The sequence below is a fragment of the Zalophus californianus genome, chromosome 2 (genome assembly GCF_009762305.2).
Source record: "Zalophus californianus isolate mZalCal1 chromosome 2, mZalCal1.pri.v2, whole genome shotgun sequence".
NCBI classification, from domain to species: Eukaryota; Metazoa; Chordata; class Mammalia; order Carnivora; family Otariidae; genus Zalophus; species Zalophus californianus.
In genome coordinates, this window is record NC_045596.1 from 24,988,268 (window position 1) to 25,013,101 (window position 24,834).

Consider the following 24,834-nt stretch of genomic DNA (forward strand, 5'->3'; position numbering starts at 1 on the left):
TAATATTTTTTTCCTTTGACTCTTCCAACTGTTGATCAAGACTCCTCCATTTTATTAACATTCACTCCCCTTCTATTTGACAAGTTTTTTTTTTTTTTTTTTATTTGGCAAGATTTTGATAATCCCTGGCTTTTTCTCCTTCTGTTTCTCTCCTGGCTGTCCACCTAGGCTTTCATTAGCCCTCTTCTTTTTGCCTAGAATTTTCTTGCTTCAACTGCTGTTTAACAAAGTGCATGATGAGACCGCTAGGAACGATTCACCTTAGCACCAGTGACTTCTGCTGCCAACATTTTTGCTTGAATATGCAGCACCTAAAGTCATAACACACTGGACCCTAACTCCCCACACACTCCCAAGCACATAATTACTTTATTCTGTTTATGAAATGGGGGCAAATCCTTGGGCATAGTGCAAAAAAAAAAAAAAAAAAAAACTGTAGTGTATACATGTTCTCTATGTTAAAGTTGATCCAGTGAAAAAAAAGTGCTTCTTAAACCAATAATTATTGAAAAAATTAATTTCCACTAGGTTTTTTGTCCCACAAATTAATATTAATCATAATTAATATTTATTGAGAATTCATCAGGTGCCAGGCCTAGATCTAAGGGCTTAAAATGTTCATTCAATGAACCATCCCAATAACCTTACAAATTAGATAGTGCATCAGCCCCAGACTATAGAACAGGCACCATTCCAAGTCACAGAGGGTTCCCAGTCAATGTTGTGATTGACAGCCTACTCTGAATCAAATGGTATGTGATGGATAGAGAATAAGTTTCAGCTATGAGAATGCTCAGAAGTGAACTCATGGACTGGTGTAGTCAGCCTTACCAGTAGAGGTTCAAGTGTTTGGAGCTAGAGAGAGAATTGACACAGTATAGACAATACCAGCTTCAGCAACTAGGATGAGAAGGGTAACCACCACCTCACTGTTCTTTATCCACATGCAGTTATTGTTCCTCAACTCCAGAAAGGATGAAATGTTCCCTTTACAACATAAACTGTACTTTTCATATGTTTACTCAAACCCAATCTCCATTTCTTTGGATGATTCTTTAGTGTCAGTTATTTTTTTCTCAGTTCATAGATAATTATTTAAAAATTATTTATGTGAAAGAGGTCTTAGATCATGATGCTCTGAACTGATGAGTACTTACAGGACAACTAAAGAATCTTGTGAAGGCATAGGCAGAGGACTGTTAGCAAATGTTCCCAATCAAGTAAAAAATGCAGATTATCTTTCACAGCAGAAGGGGAGGAAGGTGATCAAAGGAGAGTCAAGTGAGAAGATAATGGAAAAGGACCGGAATAGACAAGAAGGTACACCCAGCAAAACTATCAATAGTGAATCCCAGTCACTGGGAAAGAAAGTGCCCAGAAAATTGCATTAGAGAAGAAACTTGGCAGGGTGTCAAGTCACAGGAAGGGCAAAGGAAACAAGATGGAATTCCAGCTACTGGGAATGATGGGCACATGGAAGTTACCCAGTAACTAGTCATCTGAGTTACCCTACAGAAGGATGTATCACATGGAAACAGGACCCAAAGTGACTGGGTCAAAGAGAACAGAACAAGTGACTAGGACAAAGACACTCAGAGTGTTCTGTTCAAACAGAACAAGTGACTGGGACAAAGACACTCAGAATCTAAGCCAGGATACAACAATATTTATTTAATTCTCTTCTGGGGATCATTAACCAAGGGTAATTTATATTTTTCAGGCTGGATACTAATTTATATTACTATCAGAGCCTGGATTAATATTAAAGGTACAGATATCAATAAATAGTGGAAAGAGTCCTGAATTTGAGTCCACAAGTTCTTATTAAACATCTTGCTTGCAAAACAGGTGGCACTCAGGGCAGTAAATACTTTTATCCAGAAAATCAAGAGAGCGGCTTTCTGATTTCACTTCCATTACCAACTGTGTGATTTTAGGAAAGCCAGAAACTTCTTTAAGTGTGGGCAGCCATGCTACCACTGCATAAGACCCCATTCAATACTGACTTTCTGAATTTAAGTAGAGATCTATGCACCCTAAGTATGATTTTTGGAACTTTTGGATCAAGTTAGGTCCTGGAAGATTCTATGTCAACAGGTAACTTCATTTATTCCTCAGCAAAGAACCAGCTACTTATCTGTTTCTCCTTCTTTGATGGAGGATTCATGTTGTTTTTCCCTAAAATAATTGTTATTATATTTCAAAATAGCTGGATATAAACTACAGCTAATCAGAAATGCAGAAAGGAGTAATTGTCTTGGCACTAAATCTTAAGATTAAATTAGCCAACCTAAGAACTGAACACTTTGAACTCTAGATTTAATTGAATGAGTTCAAACTGTTATTGCCAGAAGACAAAGCAACAATTATGTGATTTAAACAATGGCTGAATTGTAATATCCAGGTATTAACTAGAAAGTCTTAATTAAAAGATTCCTATGATATTACTACAGGTTCTTAAACTTATGAAGTGCCCAATAAATGCAGTTTGAATTTAAAAATGCTTAATAGTTTGATAAGTTCTTTATAAATTCTTAATCTCAGGAAACAAACTGAGGGTTGCTGAAGTGGTGGGGGGTGGGAGGGATGGGGTGGCTGGGTGATAGACATTGGGGAGGGTATGTGCTGTGGTGAGCGCTGTGAATTGTGCAAGACTGTTGAATCACAGATCTGTAGCTCTGAAACAAATAATGCAATATATGTTAAGAAAAAAAAAAGATAGCAGGAGGGGAAGAATGAAGGGGGGTAAATTGGAGGGGGAGACGAACCATGAGAGATGATGGACTCTGAAAAACAACCTGAGGGTTCTAGAGGGGAGGCGGGTGGGGGGATGGGTTAGCCTGGTGATGGGTATTAAGGAGGGCGCGTTTGCATGGAGCACTGGGTGTTGCACACAAGCAATGAATCATGGAACACTACATCAAGAACTAGTGGTGTGATGTATGGTGATTAACATAACAATAAAAATTTTAAAGAAAAAAAATAAAATAAAATAAAATGCTTAATAAGTGGGACATTAGCTAACAGTAAATGAGCTCTTACTATGTTGCAGGCACTATACTAAGGGCTTTAAATACAGGAATTATTTTAATCCTCATAAGAACCCTATGAAGTCGGTAAATTTTACAAATGAAAAACAAAACAAAACAAATAAGCAAATAAACTATGGCACAGAGAAGCCAAGTAACTTGCTTAAATTCACAGAGCTAATAAGTTTAGACACTACCAGGATCACCTTTGCACACCCTTGTTCTACCTCATCCCCTTAGCCGGCTACATATCCCAGAGAAAATTCTAAAATTAGATGGTAATATTTTAGAAATAAAAATTAGGAAACTTCTCAAGTCTGAATCCAATCATAAATAAGTTTTGCCATATGGCTGGTATTAACATTAATTAACATTTGTAAAGCATCTTATATATGTAAAGCTGTATGCCTCAGGGTAATTTTGAAGAATGTATTATTAGTTCACCTGTTTCAAGAAACCAAACAAACAAAACATTCCCAGAGATCAGGCCATTTACCCATTTTGATACCAGAATTGATCTTGTCTAAGTGTTTAATGCTCTTTTAACACCTTAGGGTCACAAGTTCTAAACTCACCAGTCCTTTTTGACATTTATAATAGGAAATCTAATAATAAATTTGCATGAGAAACAAATGGTAAAAAAGGAGAAAATTTTCGTAAATATGAAGTAAGCAAAAGGATTGCAAAGGGAAAAATAAATGCAATTAAATAATGCTAAAAATTGTAGCAAGCTTTTTTATCTAGCCAACACAACATAAAAACTACTTTTAATTCACCCATTATAAATTCCAAGTCACGTATATCTTTTATACACAGTTATATAATACAAAACTCAATAATTTTAAGGGATGAGTAACATTTTGCAAATACCTTGGATAAAGAATATTTCTAATAGTATTTTCTCACCCTTCACCAATTTTCTTTCTAGACCACACTTCATTATTTTATATCCAATTACAGCTCCAAAGAAATTAAGGTAACTTGAACCTTGAGCAGAATCCACAAGCTCTTAGCAGATGCTCTGGTTGTAAGAATGGTGGCAGAAGAGACTTACATTATTTTTTCAACTAGATAAAAGTCCTTGGAAACTGCAATAAGCAGTAATGTCCTGATAAAAGGGATCGAAAAACACATAGGGCATATCTCATTCACACCAACAATATATTTTTAAACTATGCAGAACTGGTTAAATGTAAGAATATTTGGTTCATGGGGCACCTCGGTGGCTCAGTCGTTACGTGTCTGCCTTTGGCTCAGGTCATGATTCCAGGGTCCTGGGATCGAGCCCCGCATCGGGCTCCCTGCTCGGCGGGGAGCCTGCTTCTCCCTCTGCCGCTCCCCATGCTTGTGTTCCCTCTCTCGCTGTCTCACTCTCTCTGTCAAATAAATAAATAAAATCTTAAAAAATAAATTCTAAAAAAAAAAAGAATATTTGGTTCATTATGATCATCAAGCTTATCCTTTTTTTTTTTTTTTTAAAGATTTTATTTATTTATTTGAGAGAGAGAGAATGAGAGAGAGAGCACATGAGAGGGGGGAGGGTCAGAGGGAGAAGCAGACTCCCTGTCGAGCAGGGAGCCCGATGCGGGACTCGATCCCGGGACTCCAGGATCATGACCTGAGCCGAAGGCAGTCGCCCAACCAACTGAGCCACCCAGGCGCCCTATCAAGCTTATCCTTGAAGAGGAAATTGATTGACTATTCCAGGTATATATTATCATTATCTAAAGAACTTCTCCCTCTTGACAAATGCCCTCAAAACTTCATGTCTTTCAAAGCCATATCACCCAGCAGACAAGAGTTTAAGATGGTGCCAAAGTAAACAGGCCAAGATAATCAACCACATTCATTGATTCCTTCGGTATGTATGTTTCTATAGTATGAAAGGAATCCATGGTAATAAACATAGGACTGGACAAAATTTTTCAGTTCCTGTTGATCAGACAGCATATACATAACTTTTCTTAAAACTCTGATCCAAATGGACTTTGAAAACTGGGATCATGTGGAAACAAAAGTCTATCACATTTCTCTTCTGCATGGCCTTAAACTGCCTCACTCCTTTTTGCAAATGCGTAGGTACATTTGTAAGACATCTCATTTCTTTTTTTTTTTTAAGATTTTATTTATTTATTTATTTATTTATTTATTTATTTATTTATTTATTTATTTGAGAGAGAAAGCTGGGGGGAGGAGCAGAGGGAGAGGGAGAGAGAATCCCAAGCAGAATCTCCCCTGAGCGAAGAGCCAGATGAGGGACTAAATCCCACACCCCGAGATCATGACCTGAGAGGAATCAAGAGTCGAACACTTAACAGACTGAGCCACCCAGGCTCCCCTAAAACATCTTATTTCTTAAGTTCCCACATAAATTAATAAATAACTCTTACTTAAAATGTTCGTTTTTCCTTGCAAACCATTCTATTTTCTTAGTCTATGTAATACAGGCTTCACCTTTTCCAACTGTAAAACAATATAATTTTCATTTTAAAAAAGTCAGAAATGTTGGTGCACCTGGGTGACTCAGTCCATTAAGTGTCTGCTTTTGGCTCAGGTCATGATCCCAGAGTCCTGGGATCAAGCCCCACATAGGGCTCCCTGCTCAGCAGGGAAACTGCTTCTCCCTCTCCCTCTGCTTGTGCTCTCTCTCTCTCTCTCTCTCTCAAATAAATAAATAAAATATTTAAAAATAAATAAGTAAAAATAAAAATAAAAAGCCAGAAATGTATGTTCAAAAACAAACATAATCTTACAAAATTGCAACAAACATAACATTCTCGATCATCTCTTTCTCCAGCTGCTGCCTAAATGATTGTCAACGCAAATAAATGTCTGAAGAACCTGGAGGATAGAGCCACCTGCTTAAGTGTATTTTACACTGCAGATTTAATAACTTTTTGTACCATTTTTTTCAGAAGGATTATAAAGCAAAAAGATTCTCATTTAATGCATTTGAAAAGTAGATATTGTAAGTGTGATAAAAAGCCATACAGTGCATTTATTTGTAACATCTCTACAACCAAGGTCAGGTCTATTTGTTTACCCAAAAAAAGAGGCAAGTCTATGCACAATTCATTGTACTGGACTCTAATGCCCAATTCTGATCGCTGCCAAGATCTGATTGATTGTTCTATTAATATATCCGAGGCAAAAATGAAGAATAAATTAAGCAATCCAGAACCAACTTAGTCATTCTACAGAGACATGGCCTAAAAGCTAAGAAGCAAAATCTTTTGCTAAGCTTGGCTGAGTACCTATTGACTGCCTGCTAAATCACCGCTATCTTTGTGAGTTAGACAGTTTGGGGGGAAGTGGTAAGGAGTACTCAGAGAATGGGGTAGGGTGTTGCTGGGGAAAGAGACCAGGAAGGTCAGGGAGTCATGGGTCATATGTGTTAGGGGTATCTGAGCTTGCATTTACAGGTATTACTCTATATGTGACCTGAACTTCCTATTATGAGATGTTTTGTCTTTCAAGTTATTGCCCCCCAGAAACTTTATTTTTAAAATCAAAGCACATTGAAGTAAAATGATAGATTATCAGATTTATTTGTCAATGATCAGTAAATCAGGAAACAGAAAAGATCTTTGGGACAGTATATGTTGCCAAGTTACAAGAGCATGTTTCATTGTTTAGCTTCATAAAACTTTCTGCTGCTTTAAAGTTTGTTAATCATGTCACTATTACTGAAATTTGCTTTCTTCTTAACTTATGCACATAATCCCTTGATGGATTTTTTTTTAAAGATTTATTTACTTATTTGAGAGAGGGAGAAAGAGAGAGAGCATGAGTGGAAGGGGCAGAGGGAGCGAATCTTGAGCAGACTCCGTGCTGAGCGGGAAGCCCTACGGGGACTCAACCTGGGCTTGATCTCACAACTCATGACCTGAATCAAAAACGAGAGTCGGATGCCCAACCAACTAAGCCACTCAGGCACCCCCCTAGATGGATCTTATATGTTGTTACGTTTCCCCAGTCCTATATAGCCTCCTGCCCTCCATTCATTTCAGGGTTTTGTTCTTAGAACTCTTCTGTTCTTCCTCTATAAGCACTTCCTAGAGGATCTTATCCATCTTAAGATTTCCAGTACAAAACATGTTAATCATTCCTAGATCTGTATCTCCCCCACAAAACTTGCTATGGGTCTAAAAGTCATATATCCAACCGCCTACTAAACTAAGTGAATCAAGACATCATTATCTCTCACCCTCTAATCCCACCCATCACCAAGTCCTCTTGCTTTTATTATCTTACAGAAGGCCTGCCCTTGCCCACCTACCTACCTGTCCCTCAGCCTTCTTTCCTCCAATCACAGAACTCTTCATTTTGATTTTGGCTTCTCTTTCAGAAGGCCACTAGAGTCTCCATTTACCTCTAGGCTTGAGCTCCTCAAATGTGCCCTCTTCAAACGATCTAGTAGGAGAGACAAATAATAAACAAAATAAGTAAAAATGTTAGAAGATGATAAATGCTATAGAAAAAAAGAGACATCAGGGAAATGAGAAACACATGGTAGGGTAAAGCACCACTCACAAGATACCGCATAGGCTGTCCACTACTTACCTTTTAATTCCACCCCTAAATTTTAATGTTTCACACCAAACTACTTTTTTTTTCCCCTAGAATATACTTTGCTGTTTGTCACTCCCGCATCTCCATTTATCCTGGCTCCTTGGCCACAACTATCCTTTCCCTCTTCAACAAGAACTAATTTTCATTTAAGCATTATTGAACCTACCCTAGGTTAGTACAATGTTACAACTTTCATGTTTCTTTTGTACTCTCTGAATTTCTCTAGCATGTAGTTAATACTTAAATTATTATTTTCAGTTGATTTTTCCTTCTCTCTTACTATGAGACAGACAATAAGATTAGAATCAGACCTTGCTCATATTTGTCTCCCCAACATATTCAAATGGTGATTGAATTATTCTCCCTGTGATTCTATTTCTATGATTCCATGACTGTTCATGTTCACTTCTTTTCATACTCTAACATTCTTTCTTTCACATAGCACTTTTTTCTCTATTTGTAGCCCAGAAGAGTTGATTTAAGAGACCTTATATTTCTTTCTCGTGATTTTCATTTCTGTGTGCTGTGGTTAAATTTCCAGAGTAATGCTCTGAAATTAATCTTATATCCATTTCCAAATTCCTGGGATGGGATGAGTTGGGGGGATCACAAAGCCCAGAGATCATAAATGATATGTGCAAACTTTGTTATTTTAAACAGAGAAATGGGGAATAGGAAAGAAGAGGAAAAAAAGGAGAAATTACATCATGTCAAATTACATTTGACATGATGTAACATTAAAATTTAGGGGTGGAAAAAAAAAGTAGTTTGGTGTGAAACATTAAAATTTAGGGGTGGAATTAAAAGGTAAGTAGTGGACAGCCTATGGGGTATCTTGTGAGTGGTGCTTTACCCTACCCTGTGTTCCTCATTTCCCTGATGTCTCTTTTTTCTATAGCATTTATCATGCTATATTCACTATATCACAAAAAAGAGACTGCTGAAGAAAACCAATGAACTAATAATTAAAATAGATCACTGAGGAAAACAAGAAAAGAAAAACAAAATCAAACTTTGTGCCATAAAGGTGGGTGGTCAAGGAGAGTACAATTTTAATATTTTTCTTCAGATTACTTGAGGAGTGTCTCCTCACCACAATTTTTAAAGCAGTTTTTTAAAGATTTTATTTATTTATTTGAGAGAGAGAGAGAGAAAGCACAAGAGAGGGGAGAGTCAGAGGGAGAAGCAGTCTCCCCGCTAAGCAGGGAGCCCAATGTGGAACTCCATCCAGGGACTCCGGAATCATAACCTTAGCCGAAGGCAGACGCTTAACGGACTGAGCCACCCAGGCACCCTCCTCACCACAATTTTAAAACATTGTTCTATTTACATTATTTTAACTTAGGTTGTCTGATTTATTGCATCTTTCTCTACTTTATATGTTTACATATACATAACCTACTTTAAAAGCATATATATATGTATATATACATACATATTGTTATTTTCTAAGTGTTAAACATATATTTTTAACGTTAATAAATAATATGCTTTCAGCTATAAAAATAATTTTGATAAAGCTGAACTTTTATTTTTAAAATGGTTTTAAGTTGGATATACTGACGGTTTAACAAACATAGAGCAAATACCGCCGATAACTTAGTCATAAATTAATGGACACTCTGGTTTATTACTGGTCATTGTAATTAATTATAGAAAACAAATAACCAAAAGGTAAATGTAAACTAATCTATAGTCTCTCATTAAAAATACTTTGTCAAAGAAAAATAGTATCTTTCAAATGAAAAGTAATTGGACAATGAATTAGTCTAGGTTTTAATTAAAAATTGAAAATCCAGTATAAGTGTTACCTAATTTCACCAGCTAAAAAAACAGAGCACAATAAAATTCAGTTAAGCTGATTTAATATTTATATTTATTAATGAGGTGATATCTGGAACATTATGTTTGATATACAATCTGTAAATTAATTACAAATGAAGTGCCTAAGAAGGTAGATATTTAAAAAGACATATATGTATCATATATCATGTAATTTTGTTCACATTAATATGTTGTGAAATATCTGACAAAGATAAAATGGTTTTTAACAAATCTTAAGGATTAATAAATTGCATTACCCTGATACAGAATACATAATTAGCATAGATTCCAAATGTGAGCATTAATGTGTAGCCAAAGATTAGTTCTATTACATAAGTGAGTAGATATATTGGAGTAACTGAAATACCTTTTACTTTCTAATATTTATCTCATGCTGGAAAGCAAGAAGAATTGTTTTTATAATGTTCTTATTTTCACACTGGCCTCTGGACATTTTCATTTGATATCTTTCCATATTTTCAGTTTCATCATCATCTCCCAACCCTCAAATCTTCTTTTCATTCCTCATACTACCTTTATTAATAAAATTTGTAGAGCCTACATATTTTTCCTAACTGATACTTTGGTAAATGTGATTCCCATATGTGACATCCTTCAGTGACTCACCATCACTTATCAAAGAAATTCCAACTTCTTTTTAAAATTGTATTTGCGGGGCGCCTGGGTGGCTCAGTTGGTTAAGCGACTGCCTTCAGCTCAGGTCATGATCCTGGAGTCCCGGGATCAAGTCCCGCATCGGGCTCCTTGCTCAGCAGGGAGTCTGCTTCTCCCTCTGACCCTCTTCCCTCTCGTGCTCTCTGTCTGTCATTCTCTCTCTCTCAAATAAATAAATAAAATCTTTAAAAAAAAAATAAATAAAATAAAATAAAATTGTATTTGCATCATTTATAACTTAGTCTCAAACCGTCTTTATGGATTTAGCTCTCAAAACTATATAACAAAACTCTGTGGTGTAATCAAACTGACTACATATTATTTCACAGAAATACAACTTTTAGATTCTGAGCTCAGCTTGTGCTATTCCTTTACTCTGGTTTGAATGGAGATTTAACCTAATTTCTAATTTTTTTTTGTCAGATCTCCATCTATCAAAATCCTACCCACATGTCAAGATCTGTTTCAAATTTAAACTCATCCACCAATCTTCCCTTTATCACCTGAGAAATAATAATTTCTTCTTCCACTCAATTCCTATAAGGCTATAAATGAATTATATTTCTATAGACATTTTATTAACATGTTTATACTGCATATCAACTATGGCCAAGAGACTGTTAAATAATTCAAGGGATGCTATGGTTAAACAAAAATAAAAAGATATAGTCCCTGCTCTGAAGAATATTACAATCTAAAGGAGATAGGAGGTAATTGTACAAATGACTGTGATATTAAAAAAATGAAGAAGCTTCCCTAAGAAAAGTACATGAAAAATTCTGGGAGGATATTAAAAGCTACTGCTGAGAAAAGCTTTAGTTGTGATGACAACTGAGGTAGATTCTGAACAAAATGAAATAATTTTGGCAGTCCATGATAAGGTAGAGAATATTTCCAGTGAAATAACTATGAACCAAGCTATGAAGAGGAAAATACTCAGAGTATGTTCATGGATACAGTTACAGGCTGAACCTTCTTCTCTCCAAATTCTTATGTTGAAGTCCTAACCTTCAGCACCTTAAAATGTGACTGTATTTGGAGATGGGACCTTTAAAGATTGAGCAATTAAGTTAAAGGGAGGCTGTTAAAATGATCCTAATCCAATCTGACCAGTGTCTTATAACAAGAGGAGACTTGGACATCCGGGGAGGCACTAAGGATTCACACCCCCAGAGAAAAAGCTACATGAGGACACAGTGAGAAGGTGGCCACCAACAAGCCAAAGAGAGAGGGTTCTATAGAAATCAACTCTACCAAATCCTCGAGCTTGGACTCCTACATCCCAGAACTGTGAGAAAATAAATTTATAGTGTTTAAACCACCTAGTATTTTCTTATGGCATCCCTAAAATTTAATACAGTTACCTTATTCAATAATGCATATATACGAAGTAGTGGAAGACAAAGCTGGACATATAGGTTGAGCTAATAATATAAATGGGTTAATTGGAATTACTGTGTATAAAAGGACATTGTCTTGACTACTCAACCTACATTCTACTTCATATGATTAATCTTAACCAATTATGGTAATTAGATGCCTCTTTCTTGTCAATGATGAATTCATGGATGGGCAGCCCTAAGTCATTTTTGGCTAACGAGACATGAGGTAGCAGGGGTGCTTCTGGGGAAAGTTTCCCTATGGATAAGAGAAAACAGAGGCAGAGATAGTCACTTCTTTCTTCCTATGTTGCCTTGTCTGGGGCAACAAGAGACATTACAGCCTGAGGATGTAAGAATTGCTATCATAAAACAGCAAGATGCTAATGTAACTGACCCACTGAATCAACCAACCCTGATTTCTGTTCTACCTCTGACTTCCCATTAGGATAGTAAATTTTCTCATTGATTGGGACAAATTGAATTTAGTGTTCCTTGTAGCCAAAAGTAACTGAAACAAATACTAGGCTGAATTGAGTAGTATGTTCTATGGCCGAAGGTTAGTCATTAAAGAATTGTATTTAACTGTTTTAGTAATAATGTAGGTAGGATTAGAGTGGAAAATGTCATGAAGTTGGGAGACCAGCTAGGAGGCAATTATCCTAATGAGATATAAAGATGTTTAAGTCTAAGAAGGTGACAAGTTTCTGGAGAAGGTGATAGTGGTAATGGAGAAGAGTATGTTGTTTTGTTTTGTTTTGTTTTCCCTAACTCCTTTGTCATTATTCAAATTCAGGTGCTTATATTTTTTTTTTTCCTGAGTTACTGTAACTAATTTATGCCCTACCTTCAACTTTTTTCTCTAACACTCACCCTATTTTTTCTGCCCTCCTAAAATTGGTTTACCATAGAGCTACTAGAATTAAATTATCTTTATAAGACTATTAATTCCACTCATGTTATTTAAAATCTTTCCATTGTTTTCAGAATAAGACCCAAATTACTTAGCATTCTATATAAGACTTTTTATGATCTCTCTATGCCTTATCCTAACTCATTGTTATGGGTTTAACATTGTGCCAAGAAAGATATGCTGAAGTCCAATCCCCCAGTGCCCCAGAATGTGACCATTTTGGAAATAAGGTTGTTGTAGATGTAATGAGTTAAAATGAGGTCACAATGAAGTAGGATGAGCGCTTAATCCACTATGACTGATGTTATAAGACAGCCATGTGTAGTCAGAGATTCACAGGGAGAATGTCACATGAAGATGGAATATTGGAAGATTGCACCTACAAGCCAAGGAATGTCTGGGCTGCCAGAAACTAGGAGAGAGTCAGTCATAGAACAGATTCTCACTCAGAAGGACCAACCCTGCTGACACCTTGATTCTGGACTTCTAGTCTCGAGAACTGAGAAATAATGCAATTCAGTTGTTTTAAGCTACCCAATTTATGGTCCTTTGTTACGACAGCCCTAGGGAACTAATATACAGATACCCTGAATCTAGCTATACCAAATTACTTGACATTACTAAACATATTTTTGCCAAGGCCTTGTGCCTTTGCACTCAGATTAACTTAACTTCTTAATCACCTATGTAAACTTCTTATTCCTGTTAGACCCAAAGCATTTATCTCCTCTGGGAAAGGTTTCCTCATCTGAATGTCAATGAATTGCCTCTTATTTTTCAAAAGTATACATAACTCAGACTGAGCATTTAGTCACTCTTTCTATCAATTTTCTATATATTTATGTCTCCCTCAGTAGATCATGATCTCTCTGACAGGAGGCATTATATTCACTCTACCCCCCAAGATTCACAACAGGACTCATTAAATTTGTGAATAAATGAATACATTTGTCTCTAGGATTTAGAGTCTTTTTGTAGATAGAGGTTGAAGAAGAAATCAAAGTGACCACAATGGGCCAAACTGTATTAACTAGAAGACTCATGAAGCCATCATTAGGTATTTATTTATTTATTTATTTATTTATTTTTTAAAGATTTTATTTATTTATTTGACAGAGAGAGAGACAGCGAGAGCAGGAACACAAGCAGGGGGAGTGGGAGAGGGAGAAGCAGGCTTCCCGCAGAGCAAGGAGCCCAATGCGGGACTCGATCCCAGGACCCTGAGATCATGACCTGAGCCGAAGGCAGACGCTTAACGACTGAGCCACCCAGGCGCCCCATCATTAGGTATTTAGATATGCAGAGAGAGGCATTTGTAAGGGGGAAAAAAGTGTTTAAATGGATCTGAGGTGAAGAAAGTATTGGTGGAAATGTGGAAGTAAAACTGAGGAAGAAGATTAAGAAGATTGTGTCACTGATTCCTTTTCTTCATTCCTTTCTTTTTTCCCTTCCCTCCCTCCCTTCCTTCCAATTTATTCAACATTTAATTAAACATGAGCTTGACACTGGATATACAATGATGAGAAAACAGACAAGGCAACTGTATTCATGGAGTTTAGAGTCTGGTAGGGGAGAAATTCATGTTTGCATTAAAATACTGACCTCTAAATTAGAGAATCCTGAGTTACTCTCTAATTGGAATACAGACAAATAGCCATACACATGATTCACACACAAATAGCAATATTAAAGAAAATCTGATAAGACAAGCACAATCATTCATTTTGACAGCTTCCATTCCATTCTTTGTTCATGTCTATAACTATTGTTATGGGCAAGATACTGTTCAAAGTATTTTTATGAATTAAGTTGCAAATATTTATAAATAATCAATAATAGATATACCATATTGAGTGTTTAATCAATGGCTGTTGCTGTCCTTGTTATATAGGGTTTTTTTTTAATCTATTAAATTAGTACTTGGAAATATATTTCTTTGAGCAGAATAGGTAAAATTAATGGAACAGTTGTATGGCTTTAAATACACATTCTTTTTATATATCCAAAAAGATTTCCTCCAAGAACTAATGTACAGTGTACTAGTGTTAAATGTATTATTTATCATTGGTGTTATCTTTAAAAAATGGTTACTAATATTTTTAACTTAAAATTCACTTGTCAAGCTCACCTGTACTTTGTCTGGTATGAAGATCTTTTTCTATACATTAGTATTTATGCATTTTTAGCTTAATGTTTTTACTTATAATTGTCTTTATCATAGATGCTTTGTTTGTCATGCTTCAATGTTTTCCTTTGTTAGGTTTTATATTCCCTTACTTTATGTAGAGCTTTTATTATGTATATATTCAAATATTTTAATGTTTTCATTGTATGTCCTATTTCATTTCAAAGCTTTGGAAGTTACCACTGAAATAAAACTATTCAGTTTTATTTTCTTCTAGATTCTCTCTGATATTTGTTTTAATTCATTAATGCATTTCCAAATCTTGATCTCCCAGCTCTTCTTGACTCACCCTGACACTTACATATTAATTCTTCTCAAACTGCTTTGATCATGGTTACTGTTCTTATAAAGTGGCCATTGATCTACATCATGCCAAACTAAGCAGGTATTCATCATTTCTCATCCCACTCCCTCAAGTCTTTTCTTCACTTGCTTTCCATAATACCGCAGTCTCCTTGATTCTCTTCAATTCTCTGGCAACCCTATATTTTTGCTTCTTCTCCTAGGTGTCATGGCATCCCAGTCTTTATCCTTAACATTACTCTTTTCTCTGCCTGTACACCCTTGTTCATTCCCAGGGCTTTAAATACCAATCTGTGACTGAAATTTACACCTCCAGTCATCAACAGCCCCACTAGATTTGGATAGCTTCCATATAATAAATGCCTAATAGAGATCATGACCCTAAAAATCCAAACAAGGCTACTGATTCTTCCCCATCCCACCCAACTCATCGCCTCTAATAATCTTCTCAGTCTCAGCAGTTGTTACCACTATTGAGCCTGTTGTTCAGGTATAATTTCTGTTTCCTCTCTTTTATAACTCACATCTGATCTATGGCAGTCCTCTCATGTTCTCTGTCATAATGTATGTTAAATCTGATCACATCTCATCACTTCAAATGCTAACCACTTGCCAGGAGCTCCTTTGTCTCTGGCGTGGACTTCCATACTCTATAGCCTCCTAAATGCCTTCTTGTTTCCTATCTGGCTTCCTTTGGCCTATTTTCAACAAGTAAGAAGAGTGATCACTGTTAAATATGAACAATTAATCCTCTACATATATTGGGTCCTTTATTTCTCACAACTCGATAAGAGGGTTACATTTACTTAGGTTATCCATTTCACAGATGAGGAAAATGAGTAACTGGCCCCAGATTATAGGTGGTTACTAAGAGACAGATTGAAACTGAGGCCATTTGCTTTCTTAGCTCACACTGTTACACACTTACACCTATGTAGCTTTTCATCATTCATAATGTCAAAGTAAAGGACAAAATGGAGACTCGACTTGAAAATTCCCTGAGCAGGCAAAACAATTTAAGCCATGTAAGCAAAGCTGATTCTAACTTATTTCATAAACATAAGCAAAACTTAATTATTTCTTTTTTTAAAAGATTGTCTTTATTTAGAGAGAGAGTATGTGTGTGAGAGGAAGAGAGAGAATCTCAAGCAGACTCAGGGCTCAACCTCAGGACCCTGAGATCTTGACCTGAGCCAAAATCAAGAGTCGGTCACTTAACCGACTAAGCCACCCAGGCACCCTCAGGTTATTTCTACAAATGCCCCTGATACTCAAAAGAAACTTAAGTCTTATTAAAAATGGTGTAAGATAATCGCTTTTATCCAATCCCTGCTGTCTAGAAACTCCAGAGTAATAACTAACCACTATAAAAGTTAAAGAACTTCATTTTCTCTTTGTAAGCCATTCTTATAACACCATGCCTCTGAGCTTCATATCAGTTTTGAATTTAAGGCTCTCAGTTCATGAACAGTTCTGATATGCACAATAAACTTTCACCAAATACTATTTTACTGACCTGGTGGTTTTAATTTTGCTATTTTTATATTTTTGACAATAGATTAAAGCCTACACTCCTTATCATGATTTGGCCTCCACCATTGTACATAATTTTGCCCTGCTTCCATCTCTAGTCTTCCAGATCTATCTATGGCTCATTTGCTCAATTTTTTAGATCTCTGCTCAACTGACCCTAGCAAACCTTTCCAGAACCTTCCCTCCCAGGTTTTTCCTGTCTCCATGCCTTCCCTATCTATGCCTTTATACTGCTGCCCAACCCTCATCACTGCCTGCAATTATTAAAATGTTTGTTTAGTGTTTAACTGCATGAAATCAATATGTTAGCATATTATTTTCTTTACAATCTTGATATCTATATTTTGAAATGATTTTATAATTATTTAAAATATATTTTCTATCTATTAATACAATCTTGGGAGAGGTCAAGTGACAAGAAAAATTATATACAGCTATCCTTATAGCCATGCAAAATGCCCAAACAATGCTATTTCTATCATAGATATTTGAAAAAGGTAGGCTTAATAAATGAACATATGAAAGAAGTTTTTTAAATACATTTTTAAAATATCAAAGAAATTATTCTCATTTGGGATCAACTTTTCTCTCTGCCCTGACAAATTCAGATTGCCCACCTATAACTTGATAGGAATACGTTACTTCAGGAAAAATAAAAGTTAATAAAAATTAGAAGTAATTGCCTTCCCTAATTCTCAGTGTCATTAATTACTTGTCTCCAGTTCAAGTTCAGCCAAGTGATTAACTAAAGTGCCATTATACTAGTACATCCATTCTTGTTAGTTGATACCACTGTTTTAAAAAGAAGGTATTTTACTTGAATATGAATGGGGTCAACTTTTGCAAATCTTTATACTATGGTTCAATATTTAGCCCACTAATACATTTTAAAATATTCCATCTCTTCAAGGGTTTTCGGATTCTTTCATTTCTTAAAATACTAGATGAGAGCATAGCACTTGTAAAGAGAGAAAGTAACATGTGGAAGTTTGGAAAAGCAGCAGGTATGTGAGGCATGCAAAAATAATGAGGCAAGTATATTTGCTGATCTGAACTTCAATAGCAGACTGTTCTCCTGGGAAGGTGTTTTTAAAGACACTTCAATCATTTATGCTACCAGCCTTTGCTTTACTAGTGGGTGTTGCGTTGCTGGTTCTTTATTTTTTTTTCCAGTTTTCCTAAGTAGGCCAAGAGCACATATGTTTTAAACACAGGAAAAAAATATGTGGGGTACTAAGTAGTAAGGCCTTGATTTAAAAAATACACACACACACACACACACACACACACACACACACACACACACACATAGCATTCATGAGGATATAGTTTAAGACTTTAGTTACTCCCAGTGTAACCTCTGGGTTTACCTCATTCTCAGCAGAAAACCATCTGCATTCTCTACAATGTATACAAATGATACCAACTGTTATTGGAGAAACACAACATGGTAAGCACATTATGTATCAGGTAAGGGAAAAAGAAGTATTTTTCCTCTTGAATGTTGATCTCCATTCCTTCCTCATTCCTTGTTTTCTCTCCCCCCGTAGTAAATCTGTGATGTGAGAAGGGAAGCATTAACTCTTTCAGGCCATGGGAGCCCCATTTAACACCCTTATGTTTGTGTTTTCACTGGTTCTCTCAAGGTCCCTTCCCACTCCAGATTCCTGAACAAATGTATTACCTTCTTCCCTGTGTGCTCACAAAATTTCTATTTCTTAGCATTCCAGGGAGATTCAAAATAAAAAATAAAAATCTCCATCCAAGCCCAAGATCCTAGGAGTTTATAGATTTGAAGAAATGACAAAAGTAAACATTTGTGGGGTGTCTGGGTGGCTCAGTCATTAAGCGTCTGCCTTCCACTCAGGTCATGATCCCAGGGTCCTGGGATGGAGCCCTGCATCCGGCTCCCTGCTCAGCAGGAAGCCTGCTTCTCCCTCTCCCGCTCCCCCTGCTTGTGTTCCCTCTCTGGCTGTCTCTTTTTCTGTCAAATAAATAAAATCGTTAAAAAAAAAGTAAACATTTATTAGAAGGACTGACCAACGAAAAAAGGAGACATGGCAGAGTGGAGGAGAAGGCAAAGCTTGGTCATAGATTTGTTGACAAACCAATCTTTTTCCTAGCCCATATGGGCCTTGAACCTTCCAAATAGTCAGGCTATCGAAGTTCCCTTTTGGGGAAGCTTTGTCTTTGCTTCACAGAACCCAGAAGCAAAGGAGTCTTCTACCTAGATGTTCAACAAAGGAAGAGTTGCCGGCAAGTTATCAAATTCAGCAAAATATTTTTATGGTATAGCCTTAGGCCTACTTTCATATTTGAGCACTTATTTAATCATAGAAAGTGATAATATCCTCCTACTCTTTAAGTACCCAAGCTGAAGCTACACTTACTGATGAAGTAAATGTAAACCTTTAAGTGATCCCCACATACCAGTTTGTTCACCTTTTTTTTAGTATACTAAACTATGTATTTTCTTTAAAACTAAAAACATTGTCATTCATGCTTGGCAGATGTTGTGAGGTTGGAGAACACCCATAAGTGTTTAAAAAATATATTCACTCTGTGATAAATTTATTTGTTCATAAATGTCAGCTAGGCTTTTAAGCCTGTAGGAAGAAATGTCTGTAAAACTTTAAATTTTTATAAACTTTTAAGTTTAAATGTAGTCTGGAGGAATACAAATTAAGGCTGCACCATGTAAAAATGTACATTTTTTTCCTCCCTCAGAGGTACTTGACTGCAAACATGCTATACAGTAACTCAAGTCATACGACCAGGCTATGTTTTACTACTTAGTTGTGTGACAAGAGGTTTAATCAGCCTGAAAAGTGTTGACACCTCAAGATTTGTGTTAGAAAAGAACATGCCTGATCTTTGGAACTTGAGACTAAAAACTCACACTTTTCATTTAATAGAAAATTGGATAACTATACACCAGTAGGAATAGATGGTGCAGAAAAATTCAAATTAAATATGAAAGATGCAAATTGTCAAGGATTAGACTGTGCTATTACCCTTGATTTAATGAAGCCCAATGTCTAGAGAAAGAGACCTCTAACTTGTCAGGTTGTTCTCCATAAAATGAACATTTTTCCTGCATCAGGTTGCCCTTTCCAAAGGTTTATTTTTAATGTAAGCTCTACTTCTTTGAGGAAGCTATTGGAAACAAAATTCCCAGACTCCTAAAATGCTTAGTAGTTGAACATATGAACTGCCAATGATAAGTCGAAGGGCACATATTATAAACATTTTGAATTAATTTCTTAAAATATTAAAGTACAATTTTCTAATCAAATTTGATTTTTTAAATTATTAAACTCTGCTTTTCTCAGACTAATACAAGTGGTTCATAACCCCATTTGTTCATTTACTAAATAAAAATTGAAAGTTTACCGTACGCCAGTCTCTCTTTGGATTTTCAAAAGCATTTGGTCCACTACCTGAAGGAAGGCATTATAGATGCTAATTACTCTGGAGATTAAAGTACCAGTTGGGTAGCAGACACTATGGTAGGTATTGAGGGTAAAGCAGTGAACATGACAAAAGCCTGGCTGTTAGGCAACTGCAGAGTCCATACAAGAGTCACACAAGGATATCAGATCTTTTTCGTTATTAAAGCAAATAGAAACAGAAAATAGCATTTCTATTACCTTAAAAATATTTAACGTATTTAATTCAATAAACATATTAAGCTGTTACTATGTGCTTAGCACTCTGTTGGGCACTTGAAGAATACAAAGTAAAATGGTTTCTGCCTTCCTAAGTCTTGCAAACTAGCAAAAACAATAGCACTGTGATAAGATAAAACAAAACAAAACAAAACAAAAAAACCTAACAATATCAAGAGATTATATAGTAAAGATAGAGGCATAACTAATTAAATTGTGAAATGGGCAGGGGTGAGGAAAATGCCAGACCATATCTTTGTGTAGAAAAGCAAAACAGTTTCATTGAGATGAGTAGAAAGAGAAAGGAGAGAGAATTTAAATAAAGGTAAAGCCGGAGCTATTTTCCCACAGGTCCTCTGAAACTCAGGGAGAATCCTTCCTGTCATCTTAGCTTCTGCTCATTTACCAGCAACCTTCAGTGTTTCGGTTTGCTCTTGCCTGTCTCTGATCTCTGTCGTTGTCACCATTTGGCATTCTCCATGTTTCTGTCTTCATAAGGCCATCCTTAAGGGCAATCATGTTGCATCAGGGGCCACTCTACTTCAGTCTGACATTACCCTAATTATTTCTGCAAAGACCCTATTTGCAAATGAGTTCTCAGTCTGAGGTCCTGAGAATGAGAACTTAAATATATCATTTTTAGGGAGAACACGATTCAACTCATAGCAAGACCTAATATAAAAAGTGTCTATTCAGACCAAACTACATTTAAAAAGAGATGAGCAATTCCAAATGTATAAAGTATAATGTTGGGGGGAGGGTGAATTTGTATGACACCTTTGGAAGGCAATCAGACTGACTATATTAAAGAACATTAAAATATTCATACATTTTAGCCCAAAGAAATAATCCTAAATACAGAAAAAGTACTCTACACGGAGGCTTTTATAGCAGTCTTACTGAAATTGAAAAAAATAGAAAAGTTAAGCATGTAAAAATGGGGAAATACTGGGTGAATTTTACATCATCTAATTCATCAAAAACCATACTACAGGAAATTAAGTTTAGAAAAAATTCATTACATGGGAAATATTTCTATTAATTGAAATTTGGCTGAAAAATTATATATGTCATCAACTATGTAACCAAAAGTAAATTTTAAAAACTATATTAAAATGTAATGGAAAGCAATGCACCAAAATGTTTATTATGGTTCAATTAGGTAATGAGAAAATAGGAATTTTTTTACAAAAAAATCTATATTTTAATATTTATTTTTAATAACATTTATTAATTTTATTGTGTATAAAATGTTTACTGATAAAACATTTTTCAACAGTTTTGTGAAATTATAGTGAACAAAATGTTATAGCTCTCATATTTGTTAATAAAGAATAAGCATTGTATGAGCAAATCAATTTCTAGATAAATACCCTAAAGGAATTATTCTACCTGTATACAGGGAAACATGTAAAATTGACCATTGCAGCATCATCCTAATAAAACTGAATGCAACACAAATGTCTATCAGGAGGAGAATGAATAAATACATTGTAATATATTCCTACCACAGCAGAGAGGATATACACAGCAAAGAGGATTCATTCTAGTGAATGAATTAGATCTACACTTTGAATATATGCTGAAAATAACAAGTAGAATTTATAATTATATATAGAAATTACACATGGTTATATAAAGTTATATACAGAGTTCTTCAAAAAATAGAACCAATGGGAGAGATAAATATATATAGATATATTCTCCTACATGGATTTATTTTAATGAATTAGTTCATGTGATTATGGGAGTTGCCAAGTCCAAACTGTAGGGCAGGCTGGCAGTCTAGAAATTCAGGCAAGTTGATGGTACAGTCTTGAGTCTAAAATTTGTAGACCAGGCTGGCAGGCTATATTTATATTTTACAGTCTTGAGGAATAATTCCTTCATCTCCAGGAAACCTGTTTTTGTTCTTAAGACCTTCAAATGATTGGAGATCCACCCACATTATTGAGGGTTATCTCCTTTTAAAGCCAACTGATTGTGTTAATTACATCTAGAAAATACCTTCACAGAAACATCTAGACTAGTGTTCAGTCAATAACTGAGCACCATAGCCTAGCCAAGTTGGCATATAAAATTCACCATCATTCATTTATTCAACAAATATATTTTAAGGGGCTACGATGTGCCAGGAACATCCTGCCAAACAGACAAAAATTCCTGGCCTCGTGGAGGCTTTGGCTGGAGGCAGACCATAAAAAAATAATTTGTTAGTATTGTAGAGGATAGGCGGTATGGAAAAAATAGAGATAAAGGAGATTCAAAGTGATGGAATGGTGTTTGAAAGGGTCTTACATAATAGACATCACGGAGGTGACATTTGAGTAAAGACTTCAAGGAATATAATGGTTTATTATTCGGCTTTCACTGAGTAATGTTGTATTAACAACCCCCAAGTCACCATGATTTAGAAAATCTAGTGTGTATTCCTCAAGACCTTCATGGATCAGCTGTAATACTGGTTTAAGTTGTTTTAAATCCAGGAAACAGGTTGAAGCAGCTGCCTCTATCAGGAGCATGTCATTCCCATGTCACAGAGGAAAAAAAAAAATGGTGGAATCGCAAAATGCCCTTAAATGTCCTTCTTGGAATGACATCTGTCATTTCCATTCACCTTGCATTGGCCAAAGCATGTAATTTAATCAAACCCAATAGCAATTCTCTAAGTGTACTTATCTCAAGAGGAGTCTCAGAGTGTGATTGGAACCAGTAATATCATTTTGTTTCCCTCCCTTCCTCACATAAAATACACTTGTCCCACCCACACAAAGGAAAACAACCCAATCATGATAATCTAGATCGGTGCCATTCATGGTTTTCTTGATCAAGAGATCTAAGAACTAACGAGTCATGTTATCTATCCAAAAAACACCATGTGCAATGGTTGAATGTAGACAGGCTAACCACAATAAATATTCCCATTGGAACAGGGTGAGAAGGAGAAACAGACAATCCTCACTGATCTGTAGCAACCCTGAAATCTTCCCAGGGAGATACTGCAAAGGACCTTTACCCTGCAGGAAGAGAATGTTCATCAATTAGGCCCTGTTTCTGTTCCCTTTAAAGTAGATACTCAGTCCATTATTCTGTTGGTAGCAGGTCTCCCTCTGGGAGATCTTTCCTTCTCTATTTTCCTCCTCAGTCTCATCTGAAGAGGATATTGGAGAGTATGTTCTCCCAGGGGAACACACAGTTTTCTCAACTTCCTTTCTGTCTGTGAAGTTTAGAAACCCAAAATTTAAGTCTCAGGGAGTCACAGTGTATTTTAAATCCAGACTAATGACTCATTTGGCAGGGCAACTCTTTCAAAAGCCTAGTTAGCTTTTCTTCTTCTACTCAGCTTTATATGTTAGTAGCGTAGCCACAATTATTCTTTGCCAGACTTAATTGTAGGTAACTTGAACTTACCAAGCTTTGTTGGGAAAGCCATGCCTTAATCTTTTTTATTTCCCTTGAGGCATTTTGTCTAAGTTAAATTTTTTAGTAGGCACTACCCTAATCATTTTTGAGATTTTAACAAAGTGTTTAAAGGCAACAATTCTAATTTAGTTCTTGCAGAAGAGATAGAGTTTACATTAGCCTTTGTTTTCAAAGGTTCTCCCAGTTTTATTTATTTTTTTTATCTGATGGAAATGAGAAATGGTGCCAGCTTCCAAACCTGGAAACTTTGGGAATTTCTGAGTTTTCTATATTCCCATTCATTTTTATTGGCAAGGTAGCCATTATTTTCTGATTTCACATTTTGCTAATACTGCCAGATAAAAGCAGCCGGTGTCAACCAAGGCACTCTAGCAATACTCTGTTTCTTACCAAATGCTTCAGCACTGCATAACACTGTATAATCCCTTGTTGATACTCCAATAATAGTCTCCTGGGCACCCATTAGCAACAGGGAAAGTCAATGTGAAGCATTCTTGTGTTTGTTTAATCAACACCCCAATGCTTGGTAACACTATGTTAACTTTCATTAAGTATAATACAGTAGCAAAAATCCCAATTTCAAGGGCTTCCAACAACAAATAGCAAATATTTCTCTCTTGTGTTACAAGGATCTGATGGGTCAACTGTTATTCTGCTCTCTGTTGTCTCATACTGGGCCATAGGCCAAAGGAGCAGCCCCTGTCTGGATCATGCAGATCTCAGAGCAGAGGGAAGAGGTCCAAGATAAATTATACAACAGCTCTTAAAGCTAGCGTGTGGGAAAGACATATAGCACTCTGTTCATTTCATTAATCAAAGCAAGTCATGTATCCAAATGCAGTAGCGAAGTCCCTTCTTATTAAAGCAGGAAATGTTAGGCGACTCTAACTGTCTGCACAGGGAGAGAGCAGTGCAGACATGTGGGGCAAGAGACTTTCAGACAAAATGAACAGCCAGTGAAAAAAGTGGCTTTGTGGGCTTTGTAATGACTGGCTTTTAGAGTGAAGGAGGAGTTTTGAGCCAAGAAGTGACATGACCTTTTTATTTTAAAAGAATCACTATAGCTGCTATGAGTAGATGGAAATGGACAAAAGGCATTAGTAGGGAGACAAAGTAGAAGGATATTCTATCAAACTGATAAAGTGATGCCTCTGACCATGGTACTAGAAACGGAGGTGTTGAGATATGGTCAGATGTTTTGAAGTGGAGTCATGAGGTCTCTAACGAGGCTTGATGGGAGATGTGAGAGAAAGAAAAGTCAAAGTTAGATTCAAGATCTAACTTTCAACTTGCAAATGGAAAGAAGTTGACATTAAGTGATAGGGAAGAT